The sequence below is a fragment of the Adiantum capillus-veneris genome, chromosome 8, assembly GCF_014529385.1.
Source record: "Adiantum capillus-veneris isolate H3 chromosome 8, ASM1452938v2, whole genome shotgun sequence".
NCBI lineage: Eukaryota > Viridiplantae > Streptophyta > Polypodiopsida > Polypodiales > Pteridaceae > Adiantum > Adiantum capillus-veneris.
In genome coordinates, this window is record NC_140938.1 from 115,051,569 (window position 1) to 115,071,420 (window position 19,852).

General features: G+C 44.4%; 1 pseudogene; it reads right to left on the reverse strand.

The window, feature by feature from the left end:
* Positions 1-223: 223 nt before the first annotated feature.
* On the reverse strand, positions 224-2,051 carry LOC147452808 (uncharacterized; annotated as a pseudogene).
* Positions 2,052-19,852: the final 17,801 nt, after the last annotated feature.

Below are 19,852 nucleotides of genomic sequence, written 5' to 3' on the forward strand. Positions count from 1 at the left end.
GGACCCATGATCCCTTGATCCATGTTTAACCACTTTGATTTGCTGCATTCAGTCCCTGCTTCTGATTCACTTCAACAATTGCATCCTCTCCCACAGGTGACTGTACTGCCAGCGGTTCTACATCCACATCAACCACAAGACCTGAACCTTCTGCAACTGTCTCCATGCTACTCTCATGTAGTTCATGCACATTTGCAGCTTGTGCTCCCATTTGAATACTAGTCTACTGCTCCATCAGCTGCTTGCGGATTGATTCCAATTGCATTTCCAATTTAGCATTCCGCACACGCAGCTCGACATTCTCCTCGTGGGCCTTATGCTCTCCAGCAGCTTCAAACCACGACTTGTACTTATCAATCGGCTTCACCACGTGTTCTTGAAAAAGCCCTGCTGCTTGGTGCCACAATTCCTTGGTGTGATCAAACACCTCTTTCTTCAAAACATCCATATCTGCATCAGAGACCAACACACCTATGACACCCTGTCCATCCAAAGTGGCCCTCTCCAGATCCACCAATGGAGTTAGCCTATTCATCAAAAAATTGTTATCTGAAATAAGATGTGCATTCTTATCCTCCACTTCATGAAACTGCTTCTCTGTGGCCTCCTTAAGCCCATCTACCCATATCTGAAATGCTTGTGCAGTTCCTGCCATCTTAGAAATCCGATTACGCATATCCGCATTGACCCGAGCTAACTCCTCCTATAATAATGTCTTCTCCTTCAATACTTCATCCACCCGACTCTGCAGCAGCTGACCGACTTCACACTCCAAGCTATCAATGCGTTCCCCCTCAGCCTTTTGTATCTCAAGGGTGAGGATCATAGCCTCCTGATTGCAGATAAACAGATTCAAGTTTGACAAACTCTGAACAGCATCTTGAACTGAGAACACCCCATCCAACTTAACACTTGCAGGTTTAGAAAAAGGGGTTGTTTTAATGGCCCGTGTCATAGGGGTATGCTCCCCTGAACCCTCGCAAACCTTCTGCAGAAACAGAGTTATGGTATGGCTCTTGGTGTTGATTTTTGGCAATCCTGTCACATAGAAGGGAAAAGCGTGACCTTCCCTGATGACTGTACCTTTTCATCTGTGCCAGCTGCTGCTGACTTACTTCCTTGGCCCAATGCAGATTTAAGCTTGTCCTTACTAGGCATATCCCAATCTAACTTCCGACGCTTTGCATCACCCAAGCTCTACAGTTCTTGACTTTTAACAAAGCTTGGTGGTGTGGGTGTGAGAGGTACCTGCAGCACATAGGAGAAAATTGCCTGCAAGTAAGGAGCTACCTTGGTAACAGAGGGTGAGATCCTTTTATCCCTTGGCTTTGAAAGCTGCAATCTGTCAAAAATGAAGGATGCCCAATCCACCTTCTGCCCTCATTCTGCATGATTAATTAGGTCAAACGCCTCTTTGGACATATAGGCGGTTTTTGCCAACAAACAAACCCTATCCAAATACCAAAATAAGTGAGTACTGTGGAGTTTGCCACAATTCCTCACCATATAATAAGCCCTTCTGCCTTCTGGCTACCCAAATTCGGACCTCATCATCGCATTTGTCACTTTCTTTACCTTGTGCAAAGGATTGTGAGCAGCCTTGAAGACCTCTGCCACCAAGAGACCCCGCCGGTACGCATGGGAGCCCGCCCTTACTTCGAAATTAACTTTCATTTACTTTAGGGGCCTCTCTCTTTCCAAGGCAAACGGCAGTACGCGGGAACGTTTTTGTACTTGTCGCCTTTGCCCCAGCTCCTCCTCACAGCGCGAAGCACCTATGCTCCCCTTTTCCCCTACGAGCTCCGAGCCTTCGACGTTTCTCCCTTCCTTTACACAGCACCCACTGCATCTCTGCATATCTTACAGCGCACGGCCCTCTCAATAGGCTGCGCACACACAACTACTACGAGCTTGCTGCAACGTCACTGGCTTCTGCATTCTTGCTGCACCTAGCCTCCATAACCACTTGGGTCTTACTGAGAGCTTACCACACCTGTGCTGAGCACCCCCCAGCCCGCAGGTGCATCTCCTAGGCACACCTCCCAGCCCATGGCGTGCCACTCCTAGTTGTTTCTACAGGCGGTGCGCCCTTGTGAAGTCCCCCTGTGGAAGGCATCTAAAGCCTGCCTACACACTCCAAGAAGTTGCTGTTGGTGGCACTCACCTGCTACGTCCACTTGGCTCGAGCATCTGGAACCATCAGGGCCCTACGGCCACCAACTGCTTCAAATTTCAGCGCGTAACCGCTGTAGTAGCAAATCATACGGAGTTGCGAATCACCGAAAGGCGAAGTACCGTGATGCTATCAGTTGGCCGCTAGCGACTCAAAGGCCTTCACACGCAATGAACTGCCCACACGGCGGCCCTGCAATACTGCGACCAGGTAGCATTCAGAGGCTTGGCGAGGCGCTTGCTGCATATTCTCTGAGCAGCCACAGTACCCACCTCGCTCACAGCTACGACAGCCATAGCCATTCCACCAGGTCAAGCAAGCTGCCACCCTCTCTAGCCGGCAGAGCTGCAGCATCTCTGAAGCACCCCGACTTTTCGGCAGCTCTGTAGAACCTCGATTGTTCGTTGCACAGGGTATTATCTTTCACTTTTTTGGTTAAGCCAATACATTAGGCTACCTTCCCATGTCTTCTACAACGGCAGGTTCCTTCCAACCATCGACTATGGATAATGCGGGGGCCTCGGCTTCTCCCAACGATCCCTCCATGCATTCGATGGCAAACGAAGCTGCCCTCACCACCCGATCGGTTGGTCCTCTATTCGCCGGCAGCGGGCTTAATGCCCTTTTCTTGCAATCCGCCACCGCTACAACCTCTTCTTCGACGCTTTTCCCCGCTAACACCCGCACATCCTTGGGCCCTCCCAATGGGGGCGTTTCTCTCCCGGGATTCACCTCGGCGGCGGCCCTCGTCAACCCGTCCGCTTGGGGACAACACGCCCTTGGCTTGCCAGCTTTCTCTACCCTAACCTCTTCCAAGAAGGCTCTTTTTGGCCCGGAGGAGATACGAGGCCTCACGGCCAACCTACCCCTCGAAGACCTTGATCAACTCTCCCTCCCCTCGTCCAATGCTTTTGGCTCCGCTAATGCGGCTTTTGTATCACGTAAAAATTCCTTCTCCAAGTCAAACCAAAGCGGTATTCTCTCAAGCCCCCCCTTCACATTCCCGACCACCTTCGGCTCCATCGCGGCTAACTCCTCCTCCTTCGCCTTTGCCCCATTCCTAGCCGTAAACCCACCTATGGATACCCTACCCATTCTTCCCGCCATCAACAAACCCTTGGAATTTGACAAAATTGTTGCCCTTTCTTTAGCCGAGTTCAAAACCCTTAACCTAAAACTCCATAAAGCCTCTTCACACCTCACTCATTTGCAAAATCTTCTCGCCAACCAAAAAGCCCCCCTTAGCCTTTGTATGAATCCTCCCCACCTCTCCCTAGAGGACTCTCAAGCACAAGCACTTTTGAGTGCCAAGATAGAAGCACTCAACATCCAATTCCAATTGGATTGCACCCAAGCCTATATTCACGCCCAAGGTATTCTTGTCACCAACCTTCAAAAAGACTTTGATTCTTACCGTGACATAGTTGAAGAGAGGCTTCTTGACCTCACCAAGAAACTTGCTTCCATCTCCTTTCCAAGAGTCCAACCCTCAGCTTGGGCCAATCAACTCCTTGCTTGGAAACTTTCCTCACTTCATGAGTTTGATGCTCAACTTCAAGATGCTATCCTCCAAACCCATGTGGCTTCTTCAATGAGCACGGTGGCTCATAATGCAAGGAAGAGGGCTCAAGCTACCATTTTGGAGGAAGCGGAGTCTCTTCCCAAAGAGGAAACGGTTTGGAGAATTGGTGCATCATGAAGTGACCACGCAAATGAAGAATCTTCTCTCACCTCCGCCTAAGAGGCCTCCTAACCCTAAAAACTCCCATCGTATAATCCACAATAAGAAAACTCTCCCTTTTGTAAGGGCCTCTCATGAAGAGGGTTGTCATCAACCCTTCAAAAAACCTAAACCCTCCTCCCCGGGAATCCTCCCTTCCCCCTACACCCCTTGTAAACCGCCATTGAGCTCCTCCTCCCAGAAAACCCTTTTTTCTCCTCCCCCCTCTCCCAACCCCACCTATATCCCTCCCCTTTTGAAAACACCTAACTATCCCTTGGGACCTTCTTCCTCCTCCACCTCTTTCTCTCACCCTCCACATCCCCACCCAAAGCATAGTCTCCCTTGTAAAACTAGAGGGTCAAAAAACTTGCAATGGAGGAGGAAGAAATAGGTATTGAGCACCCTTCTTCTTGGGTCCACTTGCTCTTCTCCCATACCCCGCTCTATCCTCATCTTTGGACCCCTCCTCCTTGTAACTTCTCTTTTCTCCCCCTCTCTTGCCATATTTATAGAGAAAGGTCTAAATATTGGCTCCCCCTCACCAACCCCCGTCTCTACAAAATCTTAGCCATGGGTAGGCAAACGCTTTTTACCTTAGAGCATAAGATTACTAACCTCTCCTTTCGCAACCTAGCCAATCGCTCTATCTCATCCTCAGAGTGTAGAGTTTTAGGCTTAGGACTAAACTACATTCCCCCCTCCCCTCCTCGACCTTCTTCTTCTATCTTCGGGGCATACTCTAACCTCGAGAGAAACTTACAACTCAAATTTTTTTTCAAAGAAGGGCTCCCTCTCTCTCCTTCCTTTTCTCTCCCCAACCCCTCTTGGAACCCTCCCTCTCACTCCACCACCTTGAGACTTGCCTTTGATTGTACTTTCTCTCTTTTAAAACCCATCCTTAGTCATCCTTCTCCTTTCCTCCCCAAAACCCTCTTGATGAACGCCATCTCTTCTCTAAAAAATGATCATAAAATTTTGATTAAACCGGCCGATAAAAACCTTGGCCCGGTAATTCTCTCACAATCTTGGTACATTAAAGAAGCACTACGCCATCTCTTAGACCCTCTCACCTACTCTCCCATAGATACCCCTCCTTGCCCTTTGTGCATTCCACTCTTTTAGCCATTGTTACCAACTTTCATCTCTTACCCTTCAAAGAGAGAGCGTTCATCCTCTCCTGTTCACTTGTCCCTCCCAAGCCTTGTCCCTTCTTCCCTTTACCCAAAATTCATAAGCCAATCCTTGTGGGCCGCCCCATTTGTTCCTACAAGGGCTATATCCTAGAAAATGCCTCTAAGTGGCTACATGTACAACTCTTCCCCATTCTCTTAGCCAAAAAACAGCACCTCCAGGACTCTCATTCTCTCATGTTGGACTTAGCCTCTATCCCCTTCTCCCCCCATGTCACTATCTTTACCTTTGATGTGGAATCCTTGTAACCTAGCATTCCTATCCAGGAGGGACTTAACGCTCTGAGAAGATCTATCCTTGCCTTCTTTCCCTATCCCAAGATCCTCTTTATTCTCTTCCTTGCCTCTCTCATTCTCAACCATCACTACATCTCGTTTAAAGGCAAATTCTGGCATCAGGTCAAAGGTACAGCGATGGGGTCTAATTTCGCGTTAGTGTACGCTTGTCTTTTTCTTTGCTCTTTGGAGGAATATGGGAAACTTTTCTCTTCTCCTTCTCTCCTATACTTTAAGAGGTTCATAGACGACGCTTTTGGGGTGTGGGAAGGCCCCCCCGCTATCCTGGAAAAGCACCTCCTTGAATATGGACATCCTCTCCAAGAGCATATAAAGATTACCCCCTCCATCTCTTCACAAGAAGCTTTTATCTTGGACATACACTTTTTAAAAGGGCCCTCCTTTTTCTCTAAGGGGATTTTAGACACACACTGCTACCAAAAACCTCTTAACTCTTACAACTACATCCCGTGGAAATCTTGGCACCCTACCCACGAGAAAATTGCCTTTATCTTATCAGAGCTCAAGAGGTATATCATTAGGGAAAACTCTCTTGAGGGCTTTATTTCCATTCGCAACCTTCTTTTCCATCGGCTGAGGGCCAAAGGATACCCAACGCCTTTTTTGAAAGCGTGTTTTTTGTATGTTACATATGCATCTAGGCCCAATCTCCTTCTTAAGAAAAACCAAAAGAGTGCCCCACCTTCCATTGTCAAAATCCCCTTCTCACCTTTCACCCGTAAGCTCAACCTAGCCCGCTCCATTAACCAACCTCTTTCTAAACTTCTTGAAAAAAACCCCGAACTCCCCCCTACTCCCAAGCCGGTCATTTGCTGGCTTAATGCACCTAATCTGGGCAATCTTCTCTCAGATAGGAACCCCCCTCCCCCTTTTCCTTACCTCCCCTCTATTCCTTAAAAATTTCCCAAACCCCCCCCCCCCCCCCCACCCCGATACCACCCTCTTTTTTTTTCCATACTTTTGGTCGTGTTTTTTCCCTCCATACCACTCTCCTCGTACTCCATACTCTATTCCCCCCATACCACCCTCCTCTTACTCCGAAAATTTTGGTCATAATCACCCTCCATAACACCCTCCTCTTTTTCCATAAATTTCTGGTCCAAGTCCCTTTCTCTTGGCACCCCCCCAATTAACACTCTTTAAACCTCCCTCTTTCCCTCCTTTTCCTACCCGATTTAAGAGCTAATCCCTCTCCATTAAAGTGACCTCCTACTCTTTAAAAACCATGTACCTACCTTGGGAACCCCTCTTCTCTCAAATGGATACCTATTTAAACCCTCCTACTCCTCTTGTAAGGTTGACACCACTGAAGAGCTAATTGCGAAACATGTTTGGTGTTTAACCTATTTTTGCAAGACCTCCTCCCCCTTCCCCACTTCTCTACACTCTAGAGATTTACTTCCCTCTCTCCCCTCTCGCTCACCTCTCTTTATTTGGCAAAATTTAATTTTCGCTCGCTCAGTTTGCTAGCTAGTCAAGTTATTTCCTTGGCTTTCATAACATATTTGAGGAAGTTCATCTAATGCAGCCTCGCGGTTTTGTCAAGAAAGGACAAGAGGATAAAGTGTACAAATGTAAGAAGGATCTGTATGGGTTGAAGCAATCTCCTCATGCTTGGTATGATAAGGTTGACACTCATTTGGTGAATTAAGGCTTTCGCAATAGTCCAACAAAAAACACATTGTATGTAAAGCGTGAGGGTGATGTACTTCTCATTGTGGTTCTCTATGTGGATGATTTGCTAATCACTGGCCCAAATGAGAGACATATTGCTAAGTTTAAGGTTGAGTTGAATGCTACTTTCAAGATGAAAGACTTGGGGATGTTTCATCATTAAGCAGTGTGATGGTGGTATTGCCTTGTGTCAGACAAGTTTTATTATTGCCCTTAACTCTCCCATTTAAACATCATTCAACTCTGACAAACAGTCTGACAAACACTCTGAACATTCACAGAATTCCGCCATCGCTACAAACTTCAGTACAGACTCGCAGACATACTCTGGAAAGACTCGCTGCTTCCATTATGCATTTAGAATACTTCATTGATGAGAATACAAAAAGAGAAAGAAGACAACAGTGTTGACAAAACATTCTACACTTCCTTAATACTGTAGGAATTTGCCATTACATCCTCTTCATCATCGTAACGTGAACTGTCTATTGCCGAACACCCCTTGACATAAATAAACATCCCTACACTTAAGATCCCAAAAGACACACCCCATATTAAGGTTCATTACATAGTCACTTTTAAAGTCAAAATCCTACTCCACCGAGGTGTAGCCTTAACACAAGTTACATAGAGACATTTCTATGTAAGTTTGGACTTGAGGATTGTAAACCCATTTCCACTCCCATGGAAACAGGTTTGAAATTTGAGTCCTCATGATGCTGGTGATCTTGTCGATGTCACTCTTTACCAACTATTGTTGGCTGCCTTATTTATGTATGCAACACAAGGTGGAATATTTAGTTTGTAGTCTCACATGTCAACAAATTTATGCATAGCCCAGGGTCTAAGCATCGACAGGCTATCAAGAGGATTATTCACTACTTGAGTGGAATTGTACATCTTGGCTTATTTTGTCCCAAGGGGGGATCATTGCCACCAGATTTACATGCTTTTTCGGACTCATATTGGGCTGGTTGTTTTGACACACGAGTGTCCACAAGTGGGTTTTGTTTCATGCTCGGTAGTTCATGCATATCATGGTTGAGCAAGAAGCAACCTAATGTGTCCACTTCTAGTTTGAGGCTGAGTACAAGACAATCTTCATAGCTATGGTTGAGTGTGTATGGCTCGGACGCCTTATGGGTGATTTGGATGTTGGACATGGGTGTTGGATAGGACACTGCCAAATTTATCTACACTGACAGTCAGAGCGCATTGGTAGTTGTGAGGAACCCAGTTTTGCATGCTTGCACAAAGCACATTGAGGTGCATTATCATTATGTCAGGGAGAGGCTCTCAACGGGACACATCAACTTGGGTTATATGCCAACATAGGACATCCTTGCAGATCTTTTCACAAAGGCATTATCTCCTGAGAAGTTCAAAGCTTCCACAAAGCTTTGGGCCTACTCCCATTTGTGGATTGATCATGTCCTCAGGGCATGGAACTTTCCTATACTTTATGTGCCAACCCTCGTTCACCGCATCACTCCTAGGAGGGCTTTGTTATCATATACATGTGGTAGTGATGTGTGTGAACATACCGTCAGGGAATTTTTCCCCTCATTACGAGATCTTTTCCCCCATGCATTATATATACGCCCATCACTCTAGGGCTATCTTATCTTTCCATTGCACATTAAGTAAAACACTCTCTGTTGTGTGCCTTGAGCTTTCTTCGTCTTCTCCAAGCTATTTGTGTTTTCTTGCAACCCTAATTCCAACATACCCCAATTGTTACAAAGAAGCTATTCAAATGGAAGATAGTGTGAAGTGGGAGCAAGCTATGCAATCTGAGTATAACTCGATTGTGAACAATGAGACATGGGACTTGGTTGAATTTCCAAAAGGCAAGCACGCCTTACCTTGCAGATGGGTTTACAAGAAGAAGTTTATATGTGATGATCGTATGCCTAAGTACAAGGCTAGATTGGTTGCTAAGGGATTCAAGCAACAAAAGGGTGTTGATTTTGATGAAATCTTCTCACCAATGGTCAAGATGACAACATTGCGTACATTGCTTGGCCTAGTAGCCATAGAGAACATGGAGCTTGTCCAAATGGATGTGAAGACAACTTTTCTTCACGAAGATCTAGAAGAGGATGTTTACATGAAACAACTTGAAGGTTTTGAACAATGTAGCAAGGAAGAGCTTGTATACAAACTCAAGAAAGCACTTTATGGCTTAAACCAGGGTCCTAGGCAGTGGTATCAAAAATTTGATGCCTTTATGTGGTCATAGGGTTTTAGAAGGAGTCAAGAGGATCACTGCTTGTATACAAAGAAACTTAGTGATGGCTCTTTGGTCATTCTCATTTTATATGTAGATGACATGCTCATTGCAAGAAAGTCCACTAAGGAGATTGCCAAATTGAAGCAAATGTTAAGCAAAACCTTTGCTATGAAAGATTTGGGTGAAGCATATCATTTTCTTGGTATGCGTATCAAGAGAGACAGGAAAAGAGGCATTCTTGAGTTATCTCAAGAATCCTATATCCACAAAGTCTTGTAGCGTTTCAATAGGGGGGGAGGCAGTAAGTACCCCACTACCATCATATTTGAAACTTAGCAAGGAAGATTCTCTAAAGTCAAATGGTGAGAGAGAAAAAATGGAAAATGTGCCATACTCTTCTGCTGTATGCAGTCTTATGTATGCTATGGTAGCTACAAGGCCAGACATTGCATTCACAGAGTGAGAGTGCTAGTCGATATATGGCTAATCCTGGCAAGCAACATTGGATAGAGATGAAATACATCCTTAGATACTTGAAGGATACAACAAGCTGGTGTTTATGCTTCGGTAATACTGATGCATCTATTGTTGGTTACACGGATGCAGATTATACGTGTTGCAGAGATAGTAGGAGATCTACATTTGGCTACATTTTATATTCGTAGGAGGAGCCATTTCTTGGATATCATCTCTCTAAGATTTTACTTATGTTTCCACTACATAGGTTGAGTACGTTTCAATGTTAGATGATAGCAAAGAAGCTATATGGTTGGCGTGCTTAGTGGAAGATTTAGACATCCAGCATGTTCCAATTTTGCATTGTGATAGTCAGAGTGCCATTGCTTTTGCAAGGTGTTGACATGCTGTTAACCCTCACGCACATTCCTATCACCTACGACGGACGCTGTATTATTTATTTGGTACAGTCAGGTATTGGGCTTGTCGGTCTAATAGAAAAAGGGTAAGAGTGATCCGCTGATGAGAGGCGCACTCTAACTGGAACATTCAAGGGATTAGTTGGCTAAGCATGGGTGCCCAAGTGTGAATGGGGCGAGCTCATATAAAAGTCAACTAAACCTAAAATTCACTCATTCTCTCATTTGTGCAATTAAAGAGTGCTCTTGCTCCATCTCCATCTTCTTCTTCTTCATCTCCTTGTGTGTGTGTGTGTGTATGCGAGAGAGAGAGAGAGAGAGAGAGAGAGAGAGAGAGAGAGAGAGAGAGAGAGAGAGAGAGAGAGAGAGAGAGAGATTGAGCATTGCGGCGACGGCACGACGGCGATGAAGCGATTGAGCGCGGCGCAACGACGTCTCCTTCTTCTTCGCAGTGAGGAATCCTCCATGACAACAAGCGTAGAGCGGTGAGTGACACACCATTGCCATCTTTGAGCTTACTAGTTTAGGCTAGTTGTGTGCTTGAAGCAATCTGTGGCTCACACAGAGTGTATTGGCAAGTTCCTTGCATTGATACGTGCGACAGACGCACACATTTTTGGCTCTGCTGCCGGGGAATGCCATACACTAAGCTTGAATGGTACTTTGTGCTTCTTTTGTGATGCAATTTCAATTGTAGGAAGGTAGGGAAGGAAGGTGTGTGTGTTGAGAAGAAGGATTTTGTTTTTGCTACTATGTATTTCTTTGTTAATGAAGTTTTGAAAGGTACTGTGTTTTCTCTGTGATAAGGTATTAGTATTGTTAGTTCTGTGTAATGTAAAGTACAGTAAGTAAGAAGTAGATTTGTGAGAGCTAATGAAGTGTGTTAGTCTATAACAGTAGGTGTATTAGTTGTAAGTAGGTAGGTAGAGTGTGTGTGTGCTCGCGCGCAGGCCGCGGTGACCTTATCCCAAAAAAAATTTAAAAAAATTAAATAAAATGATTAAAGGTAGGACTGGGATCAGGAATATCTCCCAGACCCAAGCCCAGACCCAAGCCCAAGCTCACGCTCATGCTCAGGCCTCAGTCACCCTTTAAAATTACGTATTTTAGCTTCACACGTAGCTAAAAATCATCTTTTTTGAGGACCAACGGAGCTTCAGGTGACCGAACGTCGTGCTGTAAAGTACACTGCAACCCTCTGAGTGATACGCTTGTTTTGAGCTATCACACACTTTAATAAAAAAACCGATCCTTAAAAAACATAAAAAAACGAGTGAAAACGGACGCCTAAAAAAGTAAGCGGTTAACCTTCGAGGTTATTTGCCGACGCTTGTAAGGTGCCAAAGGCACATGCATCTGCACTCTGGTTGTGTGCTAGAGATGGAGCAACTAGAAAGAATTTCAACTTACGCGAGTTCTCAATATCTACCTACCTTAGGTTCCAGGCCCTCGGCGGGGACCCAAGGTAGTACAAACCAAGACCCAAACATAGCGGCTAGTGACTCTTTCTCTGACTACGACGTCATGGAGGGTTTTCCAATGCCTAATCCAGATAGCTCAAGCCAAGACATGCATGCCATGGGCCCACGATTCGGGCCGAGCGTGCTTAGCCGCTTGAAGGAAACCTGTAGTAGAGCCACTTGCTCCAAACATGGAGCTAATGATGTAAATGAGGGGGGTGGGGAAGTAAATTCTCCATTCATGACCAACGTAGACCCTTAGCCCTTAGAGAATATGCACGTAAATACTTCATTCACTGCACCTCTTGACTCTTCAGAGCTATTCCCCTTCGAGGTCATATTACCCGATGGTAGAAGCCTTGCCGAAGTGCAAGAGGTTGAGCGATATATCATTGCGGCTAGGGAAAAGGAAGTCAAGAGCTTACACAAGGCGGAGCAACGAAGAGAGTTAAAAGTGAAAGCCCCTATGTCACTGTCCTTGCTAAGAGAGCAATCGAGTGCTCCTGACTTAGCAACCACTAAGGGCCAACCCCTAGAAAGCAACATTGCATCTAGCTCAAAGGACACCCCTAGCACCTCAATCCTAGATGGAGCGTTCTTAAATGAAAATTGGGAGTACGAACTACAAAGGGAAACTCTAATCGATCTATACACAGGTCACACCTATCACGTGGGTTGGTTAGATGTCTTACAATCCACAATGGGTGCTACTAGTGTGGAGGATCAACAACAAAGAGTTTGTGAGGTCATCCATAGGGTCATTGAGTTAGAGAGACAGAACAAGGGGATCAACATGCCTTCAACGGGTCTCATGAGATTCTTGGATAAAGGGAATGCTAAACAACCTACCTTATCGCAAATGGAGACTCCCTTGATAATTCCGATGGATCCTCCATATGTTGTTTCTCCAGGGGTCTCAGTGCAATCTGAGCCCACAAGTGATAGCTTTACCTTTCCAAGCCTAGCTCATCTTTCCCTTGATGACACCACGGCTACCATGCCTACCCCAATGATGGGCATGCCAAGAAACATGCCATGGACCTCATTTGTTAGTAAAGCACCACTACATGGTAGCTCAATGCCTGCAACAGTACGTACAAGTGTGTACCAATCGTATACACCCATGGGTCCTCGTACTCATATAGTTCCTATCCCTCCCATTGTTTCAACTACGTATGCTCCACAACCACAACACCCAAGCTCTTATTTTCATGGGACCATACCGGCTAGCATTAGCATGTCACATCCGATGTTTGCTATGCCCAGGGCCACACATATGAACTTTGGGCCACCACATGGCACAACACCGTACCAAACATGGAGCCCAAGGGCTTTCTATGCGCCAAGCCCAATGACAATACCTACTCCACATTTAGTCTCTTGAGCACCTTCACCCACGGTGCCTGCTCACTTAGGTGACTTGGCAACATTTGCTCAAGCTATCGATCTATCTATTGCTGAGAATATGCGTAACACGCCCGATAGAGAGCCTAGAAGTAAGGCAGTACAAATAGCCAAGCTCACACACAAATTTAGTCGAGACGGGGATGTGAGAAAGCATATCAAAGTGTTTGAACAAATATGCGATTCTCTAGGAGAACATGACCTGCATAAGAGTAATGCTTTAAGCCTAACCTTAAGTGGAAAGGCTGGGGAGGATTGGTATAGAATCCTAAGGGTGGAAGAAAAAATGATTTACCCTACTCTTAGGAGACTGTTCTTGAAAGAATACATACGAGAGGGAGTGCTTTGGGGTGTAGCCTCTCAGCTCCAGAAAGCCCAACGAGAGGAAGGAGAGTTGGTGAGAGACTTTATTAGTCACTTGAAGCATTTGAATTCTTGTTGTAACCCAAATGAGTGCTTCAATAATAATCAATTGCTTGATAGATTCATTAGGGGATTACGACATGATGATATCTACAGTGGCCTAGTCATTAGAGGTATCACCACTTGGGAATCAGTCACCACCATTGCGATCCAATTGGAGGATAATTTAATGATTCAAGGAGAAAGAGTGTCTGTTGAGCCTAAATCTATTAGCTCGCAAGCATCAGGGCATCAACCAATGACCCTCAAGCCTATTGCTAAGGAGCCAAAGATATATGAAATGACTTTAACAGATCTCACCAAGGCCATTCAAGAGAGTCTTAGAGATAATCGTGCTCCACAAAACGATCATATGTATCCAAGAAGGGAGCAACAATGGTGCTCAGTATGCTATGGACCGCATAGTACCATTGAAATGCCCTACTTTTAGAGTAAAATTCAATGGGAACTGCAATGCCTGTGGAGGTATGGTCATCAAGCTAATAATTGCATAGTATTTAAGCGTGCAATGGCCAATAGACCAACCTTAGCATGGACAGACACACCCCGAGTGCCTACATTGATGCCGGGCCCACCTCTTGAACAAACATCACAACACATGGTCCCTAGGACCCAAAATGTTGTTCAAACAACACCCTTACCACCTCCTGTGCTAGGACCCCAACCACCACATCCGAGAATCACTTCTCTGAATCAAGTGGGTTGTGAGTCATCTATTGCTTGTTTGGAAGGCTATGAGGAAGATATGGACCCTAATATTGCCTATGGGATGGATGTGCTTGAAGAAAGTCCACAATACTACATGGAGGACTATTGGGGGCAAGTCAAACATGTATATCAAGTAGCGGCTCTTGCTGCAAGAGGCCAAAATATCAATTACACTGCTAAGAGACCACCTCTTCAATGCTATGAGTGTGGAGGTCCACATCGTGTGGCCGAGTGTCCTATTAGGCTAGAAAAGAACGCCACACTAATGCAAACCAATCAAGCAAGCACGTCTACAATGATGATACTTATGTGTAATCGATGTGGCATAGATCATTTGATTGCCCAATGTCCAAATAATCCAAATGCACGGAAGATCACGCCATTAAACTCGATTGAGGTTACCGAGGAGCCATCACAAAGTACACATGTGGTATCAGTAAACGTACTCACACTATCAATGCTCCAAAAACAAAATTATATTCTTGAGGAAAGAGACATGGCATCAATTGCCCAATCTCAGAAAAGGAAGAAAACACGAAGGAAGAGATCCCAAAAAGCAGCGAAGTCAGACCCCAGTTCAAAGACCAACATAGGGACTGGTGATGACCCCGTATATATTAACAACGCTGAAGAGGATTCTGATTCAGGTGAAACCATGGAGACCAAAACGACCACTAAGATAGAAACCAACAAGGAAGATCTTCATGAGCTACAATGGCCAGGATCCAAGAAGTAGATAGGAACTTATCCAAACTCTACAGAGGAGATTGAGCGAGTCAAGCAATTAAGGCGTTTGGTAGAAGATACCCAAAGGGATCTAGAACCAGCACCTAGGCAGATCCAGATTACAGACACCGTGTTCCCTACGCAACAACAACCTCACCAAGTCCATAGACCCTTAGCCATACCTAGTGTCATCCAAGAAGAAAGTGACTTAAAGTCATGGGAAAGTGGGTGTACTCACTTCTTGATGGAAAGAATGTTTATAGAGGGACTACCTGATCCTATCGAAGAAATGGAGATCCCATCTTCCCCACGTCAAGGGACTGAAGTCCAAAAGGTGCCGTTAAACATTGACAAATTGATGGATTTCATGTCTTCATAAATTAGAACCACCATCATGTCCAAACTATATAAAGATCCTGAGCTAGTCTCAGCTCTTCGAACCTTCCTCAATGGAGAACTAAAGTTTGGGCTACCACAATTTGCACAAATGGATGGAGCTAAGGAGATGCCAATAGAGGAGGAACACTTAGATCCTCAACCCAACCTAGATGAGAACCTTGTTATAGAAATACCTGTTAACAAGTTGGGACAATACTTTGAGGGTGATGAATCCAATGCAACCATACCAATCACTACTAAGGGATTAACTGAGAAGGGAATCCTTGATGGTGGCACTAGGGTTAGCATTGTGACTAAAAATTGTTGGGAAACTATGGGAAGACCTCACCTTGCGACCACAACCATAGTAGTGACGATGGCCAATGGGTCTATTGTTATAAACCTATTGGGATGCTAGAAGATCTCAAGATCAAGGTCTTTGGACATAAAATAAGAGTTACATTCATTGTTATGGATTTTTCCAAGCACACTATGGCATCTAAGATGATCTTAGGACGTCCTTTCATGAGGGAAGCAAAAATGGTGCATGACTGGTCTAAAAACCATGTCTACTTGCAGTTCCAAGATTCTGTCATTCGAGTGGATCTTGTGACTGGTCGAGCACATCCTCTAGGAAACAGGTTTATAATTGATCATAGATCTGACACCACAGTTCACTCAGCCCCATTGCAGTATTGTTACACGTGTAAAGCAGACACTGATGTTGGGAAAGATTCTCCTTATATGGATGTACTACCTTGGATGACTGAGTCGGACAATGTGGATTCGGTCCACCTAGCAGCAACCATAGATAATTGGGGAATAGGGGGACGACCTGGGTAGCACTTGAGGGGGATGAAATGCCACCACTCATATCCTTAAATATGCTAGAAGCAATGCATATAGCTTCTGATGACCTACAAGATGAAAGTTTGACTGGCATTGGAACCAGTAGCGCCTCACAAGACTATAGCCCACATGATTTGGGGTCAGAATCATCAATTGAAATTGACTTTGGAAGAAGAATCTAAGTTAAATCTTAGTACAAATGTGGGGACAAACCATTCAGGGCCTAGTGGTACCCCAAATGACAAATTATCCAAGGGAGCAGAAGATACAAAAAGCAATTCATCTAGTGACTCTTCACTGGAGATCTGTTGTAATTGAAAATTAGACAAGAAGAGTAAGAGATATAAGAGGCGAAGATATCGAGCAAATGTGCGTGCTAGAATAAATGAAAAGAAATCTACCGTAGAATGGCTTAATTATATAGGGGCATGTGATGCTCATCGGAAGTTGGTAGATAACTGAGGTGAATACTTGCAAAGCATTATGTGGTGTAGTCCACAACCCATTGACATCGCACAACTAGAGGCTACAGAGAAGCCAAAGTTGATCCATACTGTAAGCAGACGACAAAATCAAGAGCTAGCTCAACAACAAAAGGAATCGGAAGTGAAATCACAGTCCACAGAACAACATGACCCCACAGACTTACACCCTCCACCTGAACATTTCAAATCCTACACCACAGAGGAACGTAAGGTTGTGTATACAAAGGCTCAAAGAAAACCTATCGATGGGAGCAATGGAGTCTATGATGGTCCAACGATAGTTAAGGAAATAAAGTTAGCAGACCCAGGAGAAGAGTCCAAACCTGTTTTCATTGCCCAAGATCTGATAGAGGCTGAGAAGTGTGTACTTAAAGAACTTCTCAAGGAATTCAGGGATATTTTTGCCTAGACATATCATGATATGAAAGGTGTTCCACCTTCCATGGTGCAACACACAATCCCCATGAATAGCATGGCTAAACCAGTTCAGCAACAACCCTACCCAATGAATCCTAAATATGCAAAAATCATTCAAGAAGAGATTGAAATGCTTGTGGAATGCGGATTCATATACCCTATTGAGCACTCAGAATGGGTGTCTCCAATAGTGATTGTGCCAAAAAAGAATGGGAAACTCAGAGTGTGCATGGATCTCAAGAAGTTCAATGTCGCCACTAGGAGGGACCATTACCCCTTGCCATATTTAGAACATGTGCTTGAAAGAGTTGCATGGAAGGAAGCTTATAGCTTTTTAGATGGGTACTCTGGCTACAATCAAATCACAATTGTGTTGGAGGACCAAGCTAAAACAACCTTTATAACCGAATTTGGAGTTTTCGCATTTCGTGTTATGGCTTTTGGCTTAACCAATGCCCCGGCTACCTTTCAAAGATTAATACACACTGCTTTTAGAGAATATTTGAGGGAGTTTTGTGAAGCTTTCTTAGATGACCTTTGTGATTATTCCTCTTGGAAAAAACATCTATCATGCTTACGAAAAGTGTTTGAGAAGTGTAGATTGTATCACATCTCCTTAAACCCTTTCAAATGGAAATTTTAGGTTAAACATGGAGTCATTTTAGGGCATTAGTGTCCAAAAATGGGAATTCCACAGATGAGAACAAAATTAAAGCCATTGGTGAATTGCCACCACACCTACAAACTATAAAGGAGTTCAAAGGTTCATGGGCCATGTTGGTTATTACCGACGGTTTATTTTAAACTTTGCCGAGATAGATCGTCCTTTGTACAAGCTTCTTATTGAGTTCCAATGGACTGCGGAGTGTGACCATGCTTATGAGTTTGACTAGCACTCCTATTCTACGAGTGCTCGATTGGAATGTGATTTTCCATGTGCATATTGATGCATCGAACTTTACTATTGGGTGTGTTCTAGCTCAACCAAGAGAACATAAACTAGACTACCCCATTAGCTTTGCAAGTCGTCAATTGAATGATGCCGAGAGAAACTACACCACTACAGAGCGAGAAGGTTATTTATGCAGTGAAGAAATTTCGCTACTACCTTCTGGCCAACAAGTTTGTGTTCTATGTTGATCATCAAGCCTTGTTGCATCTAGTAAATAAACCTTGTTCAGCGGAAGAATTACACGATGGTTGTTAATTCTCCTTGAGTTTGATTTTATCGTTGTGGTGAGACTTGGTAAAAGACATGTCATGGCGGATCATTTGTCTCGCATACCCAATGGTGAAGCCCCTACTAGAGTCGATGATGAGTTGCCCGATACTGCTCTATTCCTAGTCGAAACCATACCTGAATGGAGTGAGAAGATTGTGAACTTCTAGTTAATGGTTTTCAACCCAAAGAGTTTCGTAAAGACATAGCTCAAAAATTGTTAAAAGAATGTGAACATTACTCTCTCATTGTTGCAGGAACTCTCTATAGGCTAGGGAAGGATGATATTCTTAGACGTTGTGCCCGTGAGGATGAGTATTTATACATACTGTAAGAAGCCCACATGGGTATAGCCGGAGGACATGTCTTAGGGGAACTAACAGCTAGAAAGGTGTTGCAATCAGGCTATTGGTGGCCTACCTTATTCAAGGATGCATCACTTTTTGCAAAAGGATGTGATGAATGCCAACATTACAAGATCACACAACGAAGGGATAGGGTGCCCTTACATCCTGTTAAAGTGACTGAACCATTTGAAAAATGGGGTTTGGACTTTGTAGGCCCAATTAGTCCAGAACCTCGTAGCACTCAATCTCGATATATTATCGTTGCCACTGACTATGTGACAAAGTGGACGAAAGCCAAGGCGACACGTAAGGCCGATGCCAGATCAACTGCCAAGTTTCTCTTTGAGAACATTATTACAAGATTGCAAAAGGATGTGATGAATGCCAACGTTACAAGATCACACAACGAAGGGATAGGGTGCCCTTACATCCTGTTAAAGTGACTGAACCATTTGAAAAATGGGGTTTGGACTTTGTAGGCCCAATTAGTGCAGAAACTCGTAGCACTCAATCTCGATATATTATCGTTGCCGCTGACTATGTGACAAAGTGGACGAAAGCCAAGGCGACACGTAAGGCCGATGCGAGGTCAACTGCCAAGTTTCTCTTTGAGAACATTATTACAAGATTTGGTTGTCCCTTTGAGATTGTGAGTGACAGTGGTACTCATTTTATAAATGGAGTAATAAAAGAACTCACTACCAACTTTATGATAGATCACCATAAGTCCACACCTTATTATCCACAAGAAAATGGCCAAGCTGAGAGCACCAACAAGACCTTAATCTCTATCTTGACCAAAACGGTGGAAGCTCATCGCACAGATTGGGATTTAAAGCTTACATAAGCTCTATGGGCTTATCGTACTGCGTACAAAGTTGCCATTAACTGCACACCATTTAAGATGGTTTATGGCCAAGAAGTGGTTATGCCACGGGAGTTTGTCGTTCCTAGTCTCTGAGTAGCTTCTCAAGAAGGTTGGGATGGTAACCCCTTAGTTGAGCGATTATATATCCTTGAAAGGCTAGATGAAGAGAGGCAATTAGCTGTGCAAAATTCACTTGTGGAGAAAGGTAGGAGGAAGAAATGGTTTGACCGTCATCTAAAGAACAAAGATATCAATGTTGGTGATAAAGTCCTCATGTATGGAGTGCGTAACGAAAAGAAAAAGTTGAAATATGCGGGAAAAGGACCATATAGAGTATGTGAGATCACCCCACAAGGAACCATTCCTGTGGAGACTCTTGATGGAGTTGAAACCATTGGATTCC